We start from the raw sequence: 7,578 nt of genomic DNA, 5'->3' as shown, positions 1-7,578 counted from the left end.
CGTACGGGGCGCTGACGTGGCGGCCTCTGAGTGGACGGGGGCGGCGGCGGCTTTCGTCCGGCGTCGGGCGGACACGTCCGGCGCGCGGAGGGAGAGGCTAGGATTTCGGGGATCCGTAATTTTGGAGGGGGGCGTGTTTATATAGCTAGAGGGAGCTAGGAGAGTCCAAATGGAGCACGGTTTTCGCCCACACGATCGTGATCGAACGACGGAGAGCATGGAGGTGACTTAGAGGGGTTTTGGGCTGTTTGGAGGGGTTTTTTGCTGCAACACAAAAAAGGAACTTGCGGTTACCCGGTTAACCGTTGGAGCACCAAACGACCTCCAAATGGAACGGAACTTGACAGGTGGTCTATCGGTGTTATACCAAGGCCACTTGGCAAGACTCGGTCCATTCCGAGAACGTTCAACACCCGCTCACGAAAAGAAAACAAGAGGGGTGCGCCGGAGGAGGTGGGAATGCCGGATTGCAAAACGGACAACGGGGAAAATGCTCGGATGCAAGAGGCGAACACGTATGCAAATGCAATGCACATGATGACATGATATGAGATGCATGACATGAACAAAATGCAAAACGAAAAACAAAACCCGACCACGAAGGGAATATCATAACACCTAGCCGAAAATGGCAAGAGTGGGAGTTACAAATATGGAAAGGTACATCCGGGGTGTTACAACACTCCACCACTACGAGAGGATCTCGTCCCGAGATCTATGACTGAAAGAACTCCGGATATTCGGAACGGAGGTGGTCCTCGCATTCCCAGGTGGCTTCTCGGTCGGAATGATGCGACCACTTCACTTTCAGGAATTTGATAGACTTGTTGCGAGTCTTGCGCTCAGTTTCTTCAAGAATAGCAACAGGGTGCTCATGATAAGACAGATCTTCTTGGAGGTCAATCTCTTCGAAGTTGATGGTACGCTCAGGCGTCTTGAAGCACTTGCGAAGCTGTGACACGTGGAACACATCGTGCACGTTCGCGAAGTTGGAAGGAAGCTCAAGTTGATAGGCGAGGTCGCCTCTTTTGCCAATGATCTTGAAAGGACCCACGTATCTAGGGGCAAGCTTCCCGTGTATACCGAAGCGACGAGTGCCTTTCATTGGAGAGACGCGGAGGTAGACATGGTCTCCGATCTCGAAAGCCAAATCACGATGCATACTATCATAGTAACTCTTCTGGCGTGATTGCGCGGCTTTGAGATTTTCACGGATAACTTTACACATTTCTTCAGCTTCTGTGATTAAGTCATTGCCAAGAAGTTGGCGTTCACCAGTCTCTGACCAATTGAGAGGAGTACGGCACTTTCTGCCATAGAGAATCTCGAATGGGGCCTTGCTCGAACTCGCTTGGAAACTGTTGTTGTAGGAGAATTCGGCATATGGAAGACAATCTTCCCATTTCATGCCAAAGGAAATGACACAAGCCCTGAGCATATCTTCAAGAATTTGATTGACTCGCTCGACTTGGCCACTAGTTTGAGGATGGAAAGCTGTGCTGAAGCGAATGTTGGTGCCCATGGCCTTCTGGAAGGAGTCCCAGAACTTAGAAGTGAAGATGCTTCCACGATCTGAAGAAATCAATTGTGGAATGCCGTGCAAGGAGACAATCCTGGAGGTGTATAGCTCTGCCAACTGAGCGGCTGTGATAGATTCTTTGATTGGAAGGAAATGAGCCACTTTTGAAAGCTTGTCGATGACAACGAAGATAGCATCATTTCCACGCTTGGACTTGGGAAAACCCGTCACGAAGTCCATTTCGATATGATCAAACTTCCATTCTGGGATAGCAAGAGGTTGGAGGAGACCAGCTGGTCGTTGGTGTTCTTCTTTCACTCTTCGACAAACATCACATTCATTCACGAATTGAGCGATTTCTCGCTTCATTCGGGTCCACCAATACGACTGCTTGAGGTCATGGTACATCTTCGTACTTCCAGGATGAATGGAAAGAAGAGAATTGTGCGCCTTGTTCATTATGACTTTCCTTAGATCACCTTTAGGAACCACAATCCGGTCCTCGAAGAACAAAGTGTCTCTGTCATCAATGCGATAGCACTTGTATTTGGAAAGACCCTTGTCGATACCACGTTTCACCTTCTTCACCATGGTATCCAGGAGTTGTGCCTCACGAATTTGATCTTCCAAAGTAGGAGAGACTATGAGGTTGGCAAGAAAACCTTGAGGAACAACTTGGAGATTCAGCTTGCGGAAAGCTTCACAAAGATCCGGTTGGAATGGCTTGAGGATTAAGCTGTTGCAATAAGCCTTCCTGCTCAAAGCATCTGCAATGACATTGGCTTTGCCTAGAGTATATTCAATACTCGGATTGTACTCTTGAATCATTTCGACCCATCGAGTTTGCCTGAGGTTGAGGTTGGGCTGAGTGAAGATGTACTTGAGACTCTTGTGATCGGTGAAAATGTCCACTTGTCTTCCCAACAAGAGATGTCTCAATGTTATTAATGCATGGACAACTGCCGCCAACTCAAGATCGTGAGTGGGGTAGTTATTTTCGTTGGGTTTCAACTGACGAGAGGTATAGGCCACAACTTTCTTCTCTTGCATTAACACAGCACCGAGACCTTGAAGAGAAGCATCACAGAAAACTTCGAATGACTTGGATTCGTCAGGAGGAGTTAAGACAGGAGCTGTGACGAGTTTCTCTTTGAGAGTGTGGAAAGCAACGTCACACTCAGGAGACCAGACATACTTCACATGCTTCTGGAGGAGGTTGGAAAGAGGCTTTGCAATCTTAGAGAAATTCTCAACGAATCTTTGGCAATAGCTTGCAAGACCAAGAAAACTACGGAGCTGCTTGACATTCTGAGGAGGTTCCCAATTCACAATTGTAGACACCTTCTCGGGATTAACAGTGATGCCCTTGGCGGAGATGATGTGACCAAGGTAAAGAATTTCATCAAGCCAAAACTCACATTTGGAGAACTTCGCATAAAATTGATACTCTCTGAGCTTGTCGAGCACCAATCGCAAATGTTTGGCATGATCCTTCTTATTCTTGGAGAAGACCAAGATATCATCGAGATACACCAGGACGAATTCATTGGTATAGGGGTTGAAGATGAAATTCATCATCCGAGAGAATGTTGGAGGAGCATTGACAAGGCCGAAAGACATGACAGTATATTCATAAGAACCAAAGCTTGTTCTGAATGCTGTCTTGGGAATATCTTCTTCACGAATGCGAATCTGATGATAACCCATACGAAGGTCAATCTTGGAGAATACTTTAGCGCCTTTAAGTTGCTCGAATAGCTCATTGATGTTGGGAAGTGGATACTTGTTCTTGATTGTCTTCTTGTTCAATGGACGGTAGTCGACACAAAGTCATTCCGTGCCATCCTTCTTCTGGACAAAAAGAACACCACAACCCCATGGAGATGACCTCGGTCTGATCAAACCCAGACGCTCTTGTTCATCGAGTTGTTTCTTCAATTCCTTCAGCTCCTTGGGTCCAAGCTTGTATGGACGCTTGCAAACAGGTTCCGTGCCAGGCTCAAGATCGATAACAAACTCAACTGGCCGGTGAGGAGGCATACCCGGAAACTCTTCTGGAAAGACATCTTGGTACTCACAAACGACTGGAATCTGAGAGATGGCATTCAACTCGCCCTTCTCATTGAAAGAAAACAACCGAATGGTTTCATCACGAGGGGCATAAATAATCACATCCTCAGAAGAGTGTGTCAATTGAATTTCCCTGGCAGCACAATCAAGTTGAGCCTTGTGCTTAGAAAGCCAGTCCATCCCGAGACTAAGATCAATATCGGAGTCACCAAGAACAATTGGTTTAGACAGAAATTTATAGTTCCCCATCTTGATGGAAACATCCGGAACCATGTAGCTTGCGTTCATGCATTTGCCCGGAGAGACAACTGCTAACGTTCTAGGCAATTCTTGGAAATGCAATTCATGCTTGGATGCAAATGGTCTTGAGATGAAACTAAGTGATGCACCAGTGTCAAAAAGAACTTTTGCAGGAATATCATTAACTGAGAGATTACCCATTATCACATCAGTAGATTCCTCCGCTTGGGCTGTGTTCATCATGTTGACCTTTGCAAACTTTGGATTATGCTTGACCACTGCATTGCTGGAAGATCTGACAGGAGGAGGAGGCGGAAGGCGCCTTTGTGTTGGGAATCGTAGCATAATTTTAAAATTTTCCTACGCTCACCAAGATGCATCTATGGAGTATACTAGCAACGAGGGGAAAGGAGTGCATCTACATACCCTTGTAGATCGCGAGCGGAAGCGTTCCAATGAACGTGGATGACGGAGTCGTACTCGCCGTGATCCAAATCACCGATGACCGAGTGCCGAACGGACGGCACCTCCGCGTTCAACACACGTACGGTGCAGCGACGTCTCCTCCTTCTTGATCCAGCAAGGGGGGAGGAGAGGTTGATGGAGATCCAGCAGCACGACGACGTGGTGGTGGATGTAGCGGGTCTCGGCAGGGCTTCGCCGAGCTTCTGCGAGAGGGAGAGGTGTAGCAGGGGAGGAGGGAGGCGCCCAAGGCTGTGATCTCGCTGCCCTCCCTCCCCCCCACCTTATATAGGACCCCTGAGAGGGGGGGCGCCGGCCAAAACCCATCTAGGGTGGGGGGCGGCGGCCAAGGGGGTTGCCTTGCCCCCCAAGGCAAGTGGGAAGCCCCCCCCCACCCTAGGGTTTGCAACCCTAGGCACATGAGGGGAGGCCCATGGGGGGGCGCCCAGCCCACTAGGAGCTGGTTCCCGTCCCACTTCAGCCCACGGGGCCCTCCGGGATAGGTGGCCCCACCCGGTGGACCCCCGGGACCCTTCCGGTGGTCCCGGTACAATACCGGTAACCCCCGAAACTTTCCCGGTGGCCGAAACTTGACTTCCTATATATAATTCTTCACCTCCGGACCATTCCGGAACCTCTCGTGACATCCGGGATCTCATCCGGGACTCCGAACAACTTTCGGTTTTCCGCATACACATATCTCTACAACCCTAGCGTCACCGAACCTTAAGTGTGTAGACCCTACGGGTTCGGGAGACATGCAGACATGACCGAGACGCCTCTCCGGTCAATAACCAACAACGGGATCTGGATACCCATGTTGGCTCCCACATGTTCCACGATGATCTCATCGGATGAACCACGGTGTCGAGGATTCAATCAATCCCGTATGCAATTCCCTTTGTCAATCGGTATGTTACTTGCCCGAGATTCGATCGTCGGTATCCCAATACCTTGTTCAATCTCGTTACCGGCAAGTCTCTTTACTCGTACCGCAATGCATGATCCCGTGACTAACGCCTTAGCCACATTGAGCTCATTATGATGATGCATTACCGAGTGGGCCCAGAGATACCTCTCCGTCACACGGAGTGACAAATCCCAGTCTCGATCCGTGCCAACCCAACAGACACTTTCGGAGATACCCGTAGTGCACCTTTATAGTCACCCAGTTACGTTGTGACGTTTGGTGCACCCAAAGCACTCCTACGGTATCCGGGAGTTGCACGATCTCATGGTCTAAGGAAAAGATACTTGACATTGGAAAAGCTCTAGCAAACGAAACTACACGATCTTTTAAGCTATGCTTAGGATTGGGTCTTGTCCATCACATCATTCTCCTAATGATGTGATCCCGTTATCAATGACATCCAATGCCCATAGTCAGGAAACCATGACTATCTGTTGATCAATGAGCTAGTCAACTAGAGGCTTACTAGGGACACGTTGTGGTCTATGTATTCACACATGTATTACGATTTCCGGATAACACAATTATAGCATGAACAATAGACAATTACCATGAACAAAAAAATATAATAACAACCATTTATTATTGCCTCTAGGGCATATTTCCAACAGTCTCCCACTTGCACTAGAGTCAATAATCTAGTTACATTGTGATGAATCGAACACCCATTGCGTCATGGTGTTGATCATGTTTTGCTCTAGGGAGAGGTTTAGTCAACGGATCTGCTACATTCAGGTCCGTATGTACTTTACAAATATCTATGTCTCCATTTTGAACACTTTCACGAATGGAGTTGAAGCGACGCTTGATATGCCTGGTCTTCCTGTGAAACCTGGGCTCCTTCGCAAGGGCAATAGCTCCAGTGTTGTCACAGAAGAGAGTCATCGGGCTCGACGCATTGGGAATCACCCCTAGGTCGGTAATGAACTCCTTCATCCAGACTGCTTCCTGTGCTGCCTCCGAGGCTGCCATGTACTCCGCTTCACATGTAGATCCCGCCACGACGCTTTGCTTGCAACTGCACCAGCTTAGTGCTCCTCCATTCAAAATATACACGTATCCGGTTTGTGACTTCGAGTCATCCAGATCTGTGTCGAAGCTAGCGTCGACGTAACCCTTTACGACGAGCTCTTCGTCACCTACATAAACGAGAAACATATCCTTAGTCCTGTTCAGGTACTTCAGGATATTCTTGACCGCTGTCCAGTGTTCCATGCCGGGATTACTTTGGTACCTTCCTACCAAACTTACAGCAAGGTTTACATCAGGTCTGGTACACAGCATGGCATACATAATAGACCCTATGGCCGAGGCATAGGGGATGACACTCATCTTTCCTCTATCTTCTCCCGTGGTCGGGCATTGAGCCGTGCTCAACTGCACACCTTGCAATACAGGCAAGAACCCCTTCTTGGACTGATCCATATTGAACTTCTTCAATATCTTCTCAAGGTATGTACTCTGTGAAAGACCAATGAGGCGTCTTGATCTATCTCTATAGATCTTGATGCCTAATATATAAGCAGCTTCTCCAAGGTCCTTCATTGAAAAACACTTATTCAAATAGGCCTTTATACTTTCCAAGAATTCTATATCATTTCCCATCAATAATATGTCATCCACATATAATATGAGAAATGCTACAGAGCTCCCACTCACTTTCTTGTAAACACAGGCTTCTCCATAAGTCTGTGTAAACCCAAACGCTTTGATCATCTCATCAAAGCGAATGTTCCAACTCCGAGATGCTTGCACCAGCCCATAGATTGAGCGCTGGAGCTTGCATACTTTGTTAGCATTCTTAGGATCGACAAAACCTTCCGGCTGCATCATATACAACTCTTCCTTAAGGAAGCCGTTAAGGAATGCCGTTTTGACATCCATCTGCCATATCTCATAATCATAGTATGCGGCAATTGCTAACATGATTCGGACGGACTTCAGCTTCGCTACAGGTGAGAAAGTCTCATCGTAGTCAACCCCTTGAACTTGTCGATAACCCTTAGCGACAAGTCGAGCTTTGTAGATGGTCACATTACCATCCGCGTCCGTCTTCTTCTTAAAGATCATCGGGCAAGTCAGTCAAAGTCCATACTTCGTTTTCATACATGGATCCTATCTCGGATTTCATGGCTTCTAGCCATTTGTCGGAATCCGGGCCCGCCATCGCTTCTTCATAGTTCGAAGGTTCACCGTTGTCTAACAACATGATTTCCAGGACAGGGTTGCCGTACCACTCTGGTGTGGAACGTGTCCTTGTGGACCTACGAAGTTCAGTAACTTGATCCGAAGCTTCATGATCATCATCATTAACTTC

This window comes from Triticum aestivum, chromosome 1D, assembly GCF_018294505.1.
Source record: "Triticum aestivum cultivar Chinese Spring chromosome 1D, IWGSC CS RefSeq v2.1, whole genome shotgun sequence".
NCBI classification, from domain to species: domain Eukaryota; kingdom Viridiplantae; phylum Streptophyta; class Magnoliopsida; order Poales; family Poaceae; genus Triticum; species Triticum aestivum.
The sequence above is the reverse complement of the archived record's forward strand: the minus strand, read 5'-3'. Positions refer to the sequence as shown.